Source organism: Conger conger, chromosome 17 (assembly GCF_963514075.1).
Source record: "Conger conger chromosome 17, fConCon1.1, whole genome shotgun sequence".
Classification (NCBI taxonomy): Eukaryota; Metazoa; Chordata; class Actinopteri; order Anguilliformes; family Congridae; genus Conger; species Conger conger.
This window is the reverse complement of record NC_083776.1, coordinates 15448793-15461416: the sequence shown is the minus strand read 5'-3', so window position 1 is coordinate 15461416 and position 12624 is coordinate 15448793. Positions and strand designations below refer to the sequence as shown.

Genomic DNA, 12624 nt, shown 5'->3' with positions numbered 1-12624 from the left:
ATAGATACTATTTAGTGGTACTATTTACTGGCAGTCTGGAGTTGCTTGTCATCATATCATCATGGTCCATCATACACATTCCCCCCATTTTAAAAGACCAAAAGTAATTGGACAGTTGGCTTCTCCGCTTTTTCTGATTACTTGTGTGTTCAATCACTTCCTTAGTGCAGGTATAAGAAATCGGCCAGTATCTAGTCCTGATTCTAGGATTGCCATTGGAGTGACCATGAGGACCAGAGTTAATGAGCCAGCATGCATGGCAGCCATGCATGCCTAAATGGTAACACCGCCACCACCATGTTACACAGATGAAGGGGTTTGCTTTGGATCATGGGCAGATGGTGGCCACTTTTGGCCTACTCCCTTTTTGCCATCACATTGTTACAAGTCAATCTTGATCTTGTCTTTCCAAAATACCTTTTTCCAGAACTCCTTTAGGTTCTTATTAGGAAGCTGTAATCTGGCCATCCTGTTTTTCCTGCTTACTAATGGTTTGCATCTTGCAGTGTGGCCTCTGTATTTCTGTTATCTTCTGCAGACAGTAGTCACATCCACACCTGCATGATGAAGAGTGTTTCTGATCTGGTAGACAGGTGTTTTTTTGGTTTTTCTTTATTTGGTCATCAACTGTACACCTCTTTCTTCTTCGGCAGCTCCTTTTACTGAGCTCACCAGTTCTTAATTATGTTCCAACTAGTTTATTTTGGTAAGCCTAATATATCGCTGATGGACTTTTCCTATTTCTCAGCTTCATAATTGCTTCTTTGACTGTCAACTGTCACTGACAACTCTGGTCCTCATGTTGACAAATTCCAATGACAGACTCCAAAGGCAATCCAAAGCCTATAATCAAGACTTGATACTGAAATCTTTCTTATACCTGCACTAAGGAAGCGATTGAATACACCTATCACATCAGAACAGCTGAGAAGCCAACTGTCCAATTACATTTGGTTTCCTAAAATGGGGGGACTATGTATAAAAAAGGATACAATTCCTATATAGATCACCTGATGACGTACATACAGTACCTTCAAATTGAAGGTGACAGTCTGTATTTTAATCTCATTTTATTAATTGTTTCATTTTAAATCCAATGTGCTGCAGAGCCAAAAGAAAATCAATTGTGCCACTGTCCAAATACTTACAGACCTCACTCTACATAGTTTATACTTGGTGGGTCTCTGAGAAATAACACAAAAAGTACTTGCTGTGTTTTAACAAAAATATAACTTGAAACTAAATGATTATTAAGCTATTATCAGTTCATAACTATTCAATGATGATGTTATTGTTCATCCCCAATTTAGATTATTTTTTATTCATATGGAACTAGTACTTTTTTGGTTATTTCTCTGACAGTAATATTCAATTATAAACTATAGTTCTATCCATCCCAGAATAATCAGTTGATGACCACTTTAGAACCGCCTGTTTACAGTCCTCACTTAAAATATATATATACAGTTTTGTCCAAATAAATAGCAGTTCATTAAAAAAAGTGAATAAAGTGCAGATATTTTTAAATAGCTTTTAGTCCCATATTTCAAATGTATGCATTATTCTTTTACAAGAAGCAAAGAAAAGGAATATTAATCTGTCTACATTTTTCTCTTCAAACTCAACCACTTACTGTATAAATTGAAGAAATCATTCAAGATTTAACTTCACTTTAAATGACTGAACTAATATTTAGTTGCATAACCATTGTTTTTGATAACTGCTGTGCATCTGCGTTGCATCGAGTCAACCAACTTCTGCCACCTAGAAACAGGTATTTCAGTCTAGGATGAACAAACTACATTCCACAGTTCCTGTGAATTTTTGGGTTTTGCTTCAGAAACTGCATTTTTAATGTCACCCCACAAGTTTTCAATGGGGTTGAGGTTGGGGGATTGAGCTGGCCAGTCCATTATCTCAATCCTTTTTGTCTGGAACCAAGATGTTGCTCACTTACTCATGTGTTTGGGGTTGTTGTCTTGTTGAAACATCCATTTCTGAAGTACTGTCGATGAACACTAGACCAGAAAATAACAATTTTACTCTCATCAGTCCACAGAATGTTACGCCTTTCCCTTTGGGCCAATCGATGTGTTCCTTGGCAATTTTTTACCGATTGTGCACATGCAGTTTTTTCAACAATGGTGCTTTACGGGCGGCTTCTTGCTGATAGCTTAGCTTCGATCATCCTGACTAACAGCACTTGTAATTGTAGATCATCTTTGATCTTTCTGGAACTGATGAATGGCTGAATCTTCGCCATTCTGACTACTCTTCGATCCGTTTTAACAGTAGTTGCTCGTTTTCTTCCATGTGTTTCGGGTTTTTGTTGCTATTTTAAAGCATTTGAGATAATTTTAGCCAAGCATCCTATAATTTGCTGCACTTCTTTATACGTTTTCCCCTCTCCAACTTTTAAATAAAATGACGTTGGTCCTCCGAACAATGTTTCTTAGCAATTCAGAAGGAAATATATTTTATGACAATGTGCGAAACATTTGCTTCCCTTCTTCCTTAATAAAGGACAATTAATGACATCTGTTTTTATTTAAATCCACACTGCTATTATTTTGAACATGCCCCTTTCAATGAATGAGTCAATTACTCAGAACAAGCAACGTGCATGTCATGACAGTTGGGTCTGTTTGCCAGTTAATGATTAATTTAATTTAATTTTTTTAACCAATATCCAATTTCCATAATCTTTACAAACTTCTCTCTTTGCCATTAGAGACTCCTACTACCTGGGCATGAAAAATAGCTTTGACCACCGACGCTACCTGAAATTTTTACGTGTGTGTGAGGTGAAGGGATTGAAGCACATCTGCCCTAGAGACAAGGTACTGGTGCCACCGTGCAGAGACTAGGACCCCACACACCACATTGTGAAATGGAATCTATTGTATCTGGAATAAGCCTTGCACGAACCCAACTACAGAATTTAGCGAGGGTGAAGGTATCTGTGTGCTTGTCCTTCTGACCTGAATGAGGTTAGTAGGGTTAAATGTTAATGGTTAATGACTAGATCAGCCAATAAATAAACCAAGTTACAAAGACAGTAGTACCACTCTATGTGGTGGGAATTTTAATTTATTCCTGTAAGAAAACACTCAGAGACAGAGACAGTACATAAAATCCAATCTTTACTATGCGCATAGGGTCCAAGTTACATGCAAAAACAAGGACAAAGGTTTTTTCTGGATATATATGTATGTGCAGAGCGCAACAAATGTACGCCCCCTTTGAATATTAATATTCCCAATGATCAATATTCAAAGACAATCCACCACTCTTCTCCTTACAACAGATTGTTTATTCATATCTCCCCCTTCAAGGTACTGTCTATGCAGATACATGTTCTCAAAACATTCCAGCATGATGTATACGCAGGGGTCTGTGCAATTAACTGCGCGTCTGAGAAATCTCTTATCTTGTTTTAACTCCCTATTTCCAGGAAGATAATCCCCATGGTAGCTTCCGTCATGAGGTCTTATGTTTTTGGTTCTGCAGGCTCTCAGGCACCAAGACAAGATAGTCCAGAACACACAGTTAATGGCCGTGGCCTTGGAGGCCCATGGTACAGACAAGGAGAGACATCTCCACTCACACAGTTACAGAAAATAATATTCATTAGCACAAAGAAAGTTATGGTACTTTAACAATTATGTATGATCTGGATCACTCCAGCATAAGCAACAATAATAGGATAAGTAATTAATAATAAAATAATCACATGAATATATAATTTCAACAACACTCTGCCTTCCGCTTTCTACTGGTCCAGGCATCTCCACAATAGGGCCAATAAATCTACCTTTGTATTTATTATCTGACTCCATTTTAATAACAATTTAGATGAGTTATCTAGCTTTGGTAGATTTCTTATTTATAATTTAGACTTGATCGCTAAAGGAATCCTGTACCGTAACAGACTCCCTGAATAGTCCTCTGCATGTCTTACAAGCTGGCTAGATATCTACAGTCATTACAGAGGTCGCAGAAATAACTGCTATTGGGTGTAGCCGATGGCGGCTCAGGGACCCAAGAAACCAACATTAGCTATGACTGTTCTTGACATGAATGAACTGACAAGCGGAGGCGATTGATTTACTGTCAGAGGCCTACAGGTGCAATATGCCATGATACATTAAGCGTAAATTTGCAACCTCCCTAGACCAACTCTAGGGAGTAACCAACAATGTATTTTATCAGGCAGGTTACTTACTTAATCACATTCAATTCCAAATTAAATATAAATAAAAGTATTACAAGAGAAACCAAATTGTCTTAAAAGTCATACCTGACAAAGGCTATACGCACTATGTGGGTCTGGCTATAGACACCACAACAAAATCTACATGCATTATGTGCATGGGAATCTGACTACATTCTCCAGTATATAAAATCTACACTAAATAAAAGCACAAACCAGGCCTTTGATTTTTCATAGGATTTGATCAGGGGGGTCGAAGCAAATTACTTTCACTGGGACAGATACTCGCCATTCCCATCAGAAGCTGAAGACCAAGTTTAAGTATCTTTGTATTTTAGAATCAAACAAGTCTCATGCATTGCACATGGATTATACTTGCACCAAACTTCCCTTTTGCTGATATGATTTATTATTTTGATATTATTAGGACTTTTGTTTTGCCATTATGATGCGTATGTTAATCGTATGGTTTTGTGAGCACCTTGCCAATTTCTGTTGGTTCCAGGAAATGGAAAATTTGTACGACATGTTCTACACACGGTATAGCCTTCATCGCCGGGCCTGCCAGCACAAAGTGGGAAACATCATCGCAACAATGTGAGTACCTTCACACTTTTCCAAAAAGACCCCAGCTCATACTGGGGAACCATGTCCAATATTGCTTTGCCATAATGATATGAATGTAAACAGTGATGGCTTCTCTTGTCTACAGGATAACAGAGGCTTTTGTGAAGGCTGACAAACACATTGAGATCATAGGCTCTGATGGCAAGACTTTCTCCCTCTCCACTGCCATTGAGGATATGGAGGCTTATACCAAACTCACCGGTTAGGCACTTTACTTACCTGTTATTTAGTGATGGAAGGCTCTCATATTGCTGAGATTTAATGGAAGAGCAGCAAATTAAGTGCCCTTTAAAACACAATGGTATCAAATTTACTAAAGTGCAGGTGCTATCTGCATCACCTATATGCAGCCCAAGTTTTTGAAAATTGTTTAGCTCTTGAGAACGTTTAGGCTTAAGAATTAAGACTACACCTGATAATAATAATAAGAAGAAGAACCCCCCCCCCCCCCATTCCCTTTTCAGACCACATCTTCCAGCAGATCCTGTACTCCTCGTCTCCAGGCTCGGGCCATCCTGCAAAACATCAATTGTCGCAAGATCTACAAGTTTTTGGGCAAGATCCGACCCAAGAATCCTGTGGCAGACACATCGGTGAGACTAGATGAACCAGTCTGTAGACACTGTGAAATGGGGGGGAGAGTGAAAGAAGGAGATGGTGGGAATGACAGGGAGCCTTGACAGAGCATTTCTAACACAATCAGTGCCTTTATACCTCTGTCTACTTTGTGTCACTGTTCTGTAGTAGGTCTTTCATCACTCTGACTCGGGTGGTCCATTTTTCTTCAGGATGTGCGCGCCGCGATAGCAGAAAGCATTGCTCAAACCTTGCCTGACAGCAGCACAGGTGTAACACTTCAGGCTGAAGATTTCGAAGTCACTGTGAGTCAAATGTCTACAATAATGCCTCTTTGCAACTGTTCTCTGATTGAAACCTTATGTACACCATGCAGGTCAGTTATAATTATTATAAGAATTCCATTTCCAAATACTTCATACTACATCATGGCACTATTGTATTTAACAATGCGAATACCTGGAAACCATTTACTTTTACATTTCTGCTTGGCCTGCGTTTAACCATGTTTTGAAATGTTCATGTTTGTCAGCCTTGACTGTGGTTACCAGTCAAGATGCTAAGATGCTATGCTAAATTTATCACAATATATTTATCAAGCATTGTGAAGCACACATTTCATCTCTGTTGGATTAGAGTTGGCTTTGAGCATACTTGGTCATATGGCAAGGTGAGAAACAATGTTTACATTGAGAATTGATTTCATGGCATACTCTTTTCAAGGTTCAGATACTCACAGCCACACCACATTGCAAAACTGGGCTGTAATCCAAACCCAGCCCTGTTTTTATTTTTTTAATTATTTTTCTCATTTGGCAGACGCTTTTATTCCAAAGCAATTTACAAGTGCATAGGTTCTTCCACAAGATAAAGCATCACATCCATAACTAGTAAAATACACATGAATTTTAGAAGTTGTTCTAAACATATAGTCATCATTGAAGTGCAATTGTTTTTGTTTTGTTTTTGGGGGGCGGGGGTGTAGACAAGAGGGATAGGGATATCAGAAACGGGGGCGGGGGAAATCAGGAGGGAGGACTAAGGTACATTTTGAAAAGGTGTGTTTTTTGTCTGCATCGAAATAGGGGGAGGGATTCTGCTGTCCTGACAGTGGTAGGCAAGTCATTCCACTACTGAGGAACCAGAACGGAAAACAGGCGTGAACATGCAGCTCGACCACCAGGAGCTCGTAGTGAGGGAACCATAAGGCGACCAGAGCTGGCAACTGGGGACTTGGGGACTAGTGGTCTAGCTGGGGAGTAGGGAGTGATTAAGCATTGTATGAAAGGTGGGGCAGTCCCCTTAGCAGCCTGAAATGCCAATACTAGGGCCTTGAATCAGATGCGTGCGGCAATAGGAAGCCAGTGGAGGCCAATGAGGAGCGGGGTGACATGAGCCGACCTGGGCTGACTGGTCATCAGGCGGGCTGCAGCATTTTGGACCAGCTGGAGGGGCTTGATGGCATAAACTGAGAGACCGGCTAGGAGGGAGTTACAGTAATCCAGGCGGGAAATGACGAGTGCCTGGACTAGGAGCTGGGTGGCTTTCTCCGCCAGGATATGACGGATACGGCGTATATTGTAGAGAAAGAACCTGCAGGTTCTGGCAGTGGAGGATACTTGTGGAGCCAGGGTGAGGCAGTTCAAGAGTCACTCCAAGATTCTTTGCCGTACGGGAGGAGGTAACTAAAAAGTCCTCAACAGTCAGTGAGAGGACGATTGTCAGAGAGGACTTAGCAGGGATGTAGAGAAGCTCAGTTTTGGCAAGGTTAAGCTTCAGGTGGTGGGAAGTCATCCACGGAGAGATATCAGCCAAGCAGGCAGAGATCTGTGTGGTGACCTGGGTATCGGGGGGGAAGAAAATCAAGAGTTGGGTGTCATCGGCGTAAGAGTGATAAGAAAAGCCATGAGAAGAGACAGTGTATAGCGAGAAGAAGAGAGGACCAAGAACTGAGCCCTCTGGGACTCGAGTTTGTAGGGGTTGAGGGTCAGAGACTGAGCCCCTCCAAGTCACCTGGTAGGAGCGACCAGAGAGGTAGGAGGAAATCCAGAGCAGAGGGGTCAAGAGTAGGTTTTTTTAGCAGGGGAGTGACTCTGGCCCTCTTCAGGGAAGAGGGCATGGTGCCGGAACAGAGGGCGGTGTAGCAGCAGGGTTGTAGCAGCATCGTCGGGAGACAGTCGAGAGAAAGACTCCGCGGATGGTAGTGAGCAGAGGATTGTAGATGAGAGGGTGGAGGTAGACAGGTGGCATAGGTTCCGCCAACAGGTGATAGTGGATGGTGGGAGAGATGGATGGGTGTTAGAGGAGAGTGGAAGAGAAAAAGAGATGAAGGAGTGGTCAGATATATGGAATGGTGTTACAGAGAGGTTGGTTGTTGTGCAGCTTGTGAAGATGAGGTCAAGAAGGTTGCCTGCTTTGTGGGTGGGAGGGGAAAGTGTGAGGGTAAGGTCAAAAGAGAAAGGTGGACTGGGGGACTCGCCCCAGGTTGAAGTCACCCAGGAGGATCAGGGGAGTGCCATTGACTGGTGAGGAGCTAAGGAGGATGTCCATCTCATCCAAGAAGCTCCCCAAAGGACCCGGGGGGCGATAAACAACAATAATAAAGAGTTTGCATGGGAAAGTAACAGAAACCGCATGAAATTAAAAAGAGAAGAAGGAGAAGGATGAGGAGAAGACACTACATCTCCATGAGGATGAGATTAGGAGACCTGTGCCACCTCCTCTGCCAGAGGTTCTGGGTGTGTGGGAAACACAGAAGGCAGAGCAAAGGGCAGCCGAGATGGCTGTGTTCTCTGGTGAGAGCCACATTTCAGTTAAAGCAAGAAAGTCAAGGTTGAGGTGGGAGGCATAGGCTGATATGAAGTCTGCTTTCTGAACGGCGGACTGGCAGTTCCAGAGGCTACCAGCCACACAGATATCAACACCAGCGGATCTGGGAGGGAAGATGAGGTTCAAGATATTCCGGCCATGTTGGCGCGAATGTGTGTATGTGTGTGTATAATCTCTTTGTCATTAAACTGCCAAATTGTGGCATGAGAGCAGATTTTCAGTTCAGCGCATGTCTGTCACATCTTGCCAATTATGCTTTTTTTGTGCTATAGTATCCCATATCTTTTTAATGTTCACCTACCAGCCATATTTCTTTGTTTTATAATTGGGTGAAGTCTCACTCTCTGTTTTCATCCGAGTGATTTCACTGTTCTTGGCAATGTTATTTTTACAGAGACTGACAATATACAGAGTCAATTCCTTATCTGTCCTCTGGTTTTCTTTTTTGAGAATGTTGTTTGTTCACAATGCTGCTAGAGCCAGCCTTGGCATAATAGTCTCCGTTTCATGCTAATAACACAATTTTTAGTAATTTTGGCATGCTTTCTGTGTGTGCTCTTTTTTTCCCTTTTTACTCCTGCAGATTATTAACATGGATTATGGGATGAAAAACCATAACCTGATCAATAACGTGTATTTTTACACCAATAATGACCCCACAAATGCCAGAATCATCAACGAAGACGAGGTAGGAGGTTATTTGGGCTTCTGTATAATTCTGGAAAATTTTTGGAGAGACAGGAAGTACAGGATGAATCCTATTTTCCTTGAATCATGTCCGTCCATCATTTGTGCATTTCCTGATGCCTGGCAGTGGACCGTCTTGCCCACAGGTGTCCCAGCTCCTTCCGAAGACGTTTGCTGAACAACTGGTCCGGGTCTACTGCAAGAAGACTGATGACATAAACTTTCAGGCAGCCAAGAGCTACTTTGAGGAGTGGCGTAAACGTCCCTGCTTGAGCAAAGGTTAAACATCCATCCTCTAGCACAGCCCTTTTCCCCACCAATATGGTGCCTTATCCACAGATTATCATTTGAAAACAACATAATAAACATAATTCCATCCATCCATCCATTATCTTAACCCGCATATCCTGAACAGGGTCGCAGGGGGGCTGGAGCCTATCCAAGCATACATTGGGCGAAAGGCAGGAATACACCCTGGACAGGTCGCCAGTCCATCACAGGGCACACACACCATTCACTCACACACTTATACCCACTGGCAATTTAGACTCTCCAATCAGCCTAACCTGCATGTCTTTGGACTGTGGGAGGAAACCTGAGTACCCGGAGGAAACCCACGCAGACACAGGGAGAACATGCAAACTCCGCACAGAGAGGCTGACGGGGATTCGAACCCAGGACCTCCTTGCTGTGAGGTGGCAGTGCTACCCACTGCACCATCCGTGCCGCCTAATAAATATAATTATCTTATGTATTACTTTTGGGGGAATGAAGTGTTTTTAGTTTTTTAACTAGTGCTAGTTTCAGATTGGTCGGCTGTACATCACGACCAATGACAGAGTAGCTTCTTAATTCCCTTGAAGATATGACATCACTCTGATGAATAGCCTGTTTGCGTGACACAGCACTCACATTGGTGATTTATTGAATGGGAGCCTTGCCTGTTGTTTGACTTGTAGTATCTGTGTTCAAATCCATGAATGCATCTTTGTAAACTCTTTGAAGATCAATGCATTTTTGAAGCAGCCTTAGTTGGGCAACAGAAATTGTATTGGGAGATGCTTGACAAGGCTGTCCTGGAAAAATGCTAGTATGAGGGATGTGAATCATATAACAGTCATTTAGTTTAATGCAGTAGAATAATTGCATCCCTCACTGACATTTTGTCACTCGTTTAGGATGTAGATGTGCCTGGCCTGAAGCTGATGGAGTGCTGAGATGATGATGAAGATGAAGGTGGTCGTCTGAGGGGGCATCTTATTTACATATATATTTGTGTTTTTTGGGGAATAGTGCCTTGACTACAAAAGTAAAACTCTTCTATATAGCAGGTGGTGGTGTTCAGATGGGAGATGGCTGTTCATAAACTAAAGGGAAGATTATAAAGAAAATGTATTAAGCGACATATGACGCATTCTGCCCAGGAAACATGTGGCGTATGTATCAAACTGCCGCACGGGACTAGAACCGCAGTACGCATGTGATCTAGGTGACTCACTCCAAGCTGAGCTTATGTTAGTGCGTATGCATTCAGTGATGGATCCCGCAAATAAAGGGAGGAGGTATTATAAGTGTGGCTGATTCTGTATTCCGTTGAATTTACAAAAGTTAACCAATTGTACCTGAAATTTCTCCACCTCTAAAGAGCAAACGTAAACTGAGACACAAGACAGAAACACAGATCTAGGCTGTGAAGATATACTGAAATACTCTTTGCAGCAAGACCACTATTTCAACCCCCAGAGCGAGAAATCATCAAACAGATTATTAATAGTAAATATCATTTAATGATGTCAGCCAAGCAATAATTAAGGCTGGGTGTTTGTCACAGAAAATATTTACCAAATAATTTATTAAATTAAGCAATATCACATGCAAAGCAATTGGAAGCGGCTGGAATAACGTGCTCAGCTGTAGTGACAGTAACTGAAGTAAAAATAAATCAATGTCCATCACAGAAAGAACGTGCGTTTGTTTTGATTAGTTATCCTCGAAAACAATCGCGGAGAAGAAACTGGGAATTAAAGGGACCGCCAAAAAAATAGAAAATCACCTGTGACTTCCATGACAAACACCCAGCCATACAAATAATTACAATTCTGGGAGAAATAAAAAATGGAGTGGAGCCTCCCACACGACGTTGCCATTCTATCCCGGCAATAGTGAAGCTCATTGTAAAGATACATGCAGAATGTACGCTTTTACGATAAATGGTTATCACCACACGCAGTGATAATATTCAAAGCACTAAACACGTGTTTTAACTGCGCGGTTTAATATCAGCCTATTTAGCAAAATGCGGTTCCCGTTCACTGATTATGTAATGAGCTGTAGCTCATTTGTGTGTAATTTTGTTTTGTTTTTAAATCATTGTAATTCACAAAAACAGCAATATACTTCTTTTTTAAACATTGAACTCACTCTCACAATTTTAGCAAGCTTTTTTGTCAGAGTCTAGGCTCCTAAAAAGGTGAAGGTTATTTTCTTCATATAGCTTTAAACGTTAAATTCAGCTAATAGGATAGTAAGCAATCCCTAAGGACATTATATGTGGGCATCTTGAGATAAGAATAACTTAATTCATTTCAGCTAAAATCTGGTTAACATTTTGTGCATTTGGAGTGACCGTAATGTGGTGTTTTTGGTGTGTTTTTACTTTATTTATATATATATTTTTTTTATTCTTGTCCTCCTTGCTTTGAGGTCTTATTCATTGTTCTCATGTGGTTCTCATGTACTGTATACTGACGTCCATCTTGGTTGAGATCCACAATAAGCTATGGTCAGCACTTGATTTTCCATGCTTGAAAGCAAAGCTCCTTGAGATTTTTATTTTGAAAACCATGAGAATAACTTTGTTGGGAGGCATCATTATCACACTTTCACATATGTTTTGACTCTGATGTACATGTAACTGCAGCTGGGAAATAAATAAAATTACACTGATTTAGATTAGACTGTTGCCTTTTTTGTATTTTTGTATTTTTATGTTTTTTCACTTTCATTGAACTGTTTGGTTATACTCAGTTGTCTCTTTCACCATTACTAAACCTTGATATTATTTTAGCAGTTCAGCTTTCCCAGATTTCTTAACAAAAACCAAAGTATTGTACCCTTGGTGTATTAAGGTTATTGGTAATCATTTACTATTTATAACAGCACAGAGTATTTTCCTGAAATGTTCACAAGGTTAAGGAACACATTTCTCTTTCCATACTTCACCACCTGGACCCTCCCTCCCGCTCCAGTTCCTACTGACGGTCTGTGTGTGCACTAGTTTTGTATATACATACGAACTTATAAGGTGTGGAACTTACTTCACTGCTATAACTGGGCGCTGGATATCACATTTACACATTGACAGTACGTTTTCAATGTGTTTCTGTGCATGTGTAGGCTATTTTTTTGTATCTAAACAGTCGTGTTAGTTGGAATGGTTGAACGCTAATGTTTAAGCGTATGTGCCTGATGCCGTTTAAGTGCGGTAAAGTTTAATATTCGATTTTCGGACTTGAGCTATTAAGCTCTTCAACAAAACACTGTGCACAGTGCTCAAAATAACTGTTCGTTAATCAATGGAGCCCAGAGGACGCGGCGCAACGCTTTTTTCATCGCAACTTTAATTCAACAATATATTTCGTCAATAGCTTCAAAATGACAATGGTAACACATTCCAGAACAACCGCGTTATG

General features: G+C 41.0%; 1 pseudogene; it reads left to right on the top strand.

Moving 5' to 3' along the window:
- LOC133116925 (deoxynucleoside triphosphate triphosphohydrolase SAMHD1-like) overlaps positions 1-12624 on the top strand; it is a 31070-nt pseudogene that overhangs the window by 4444 nt on the left and 14002 nt on the right.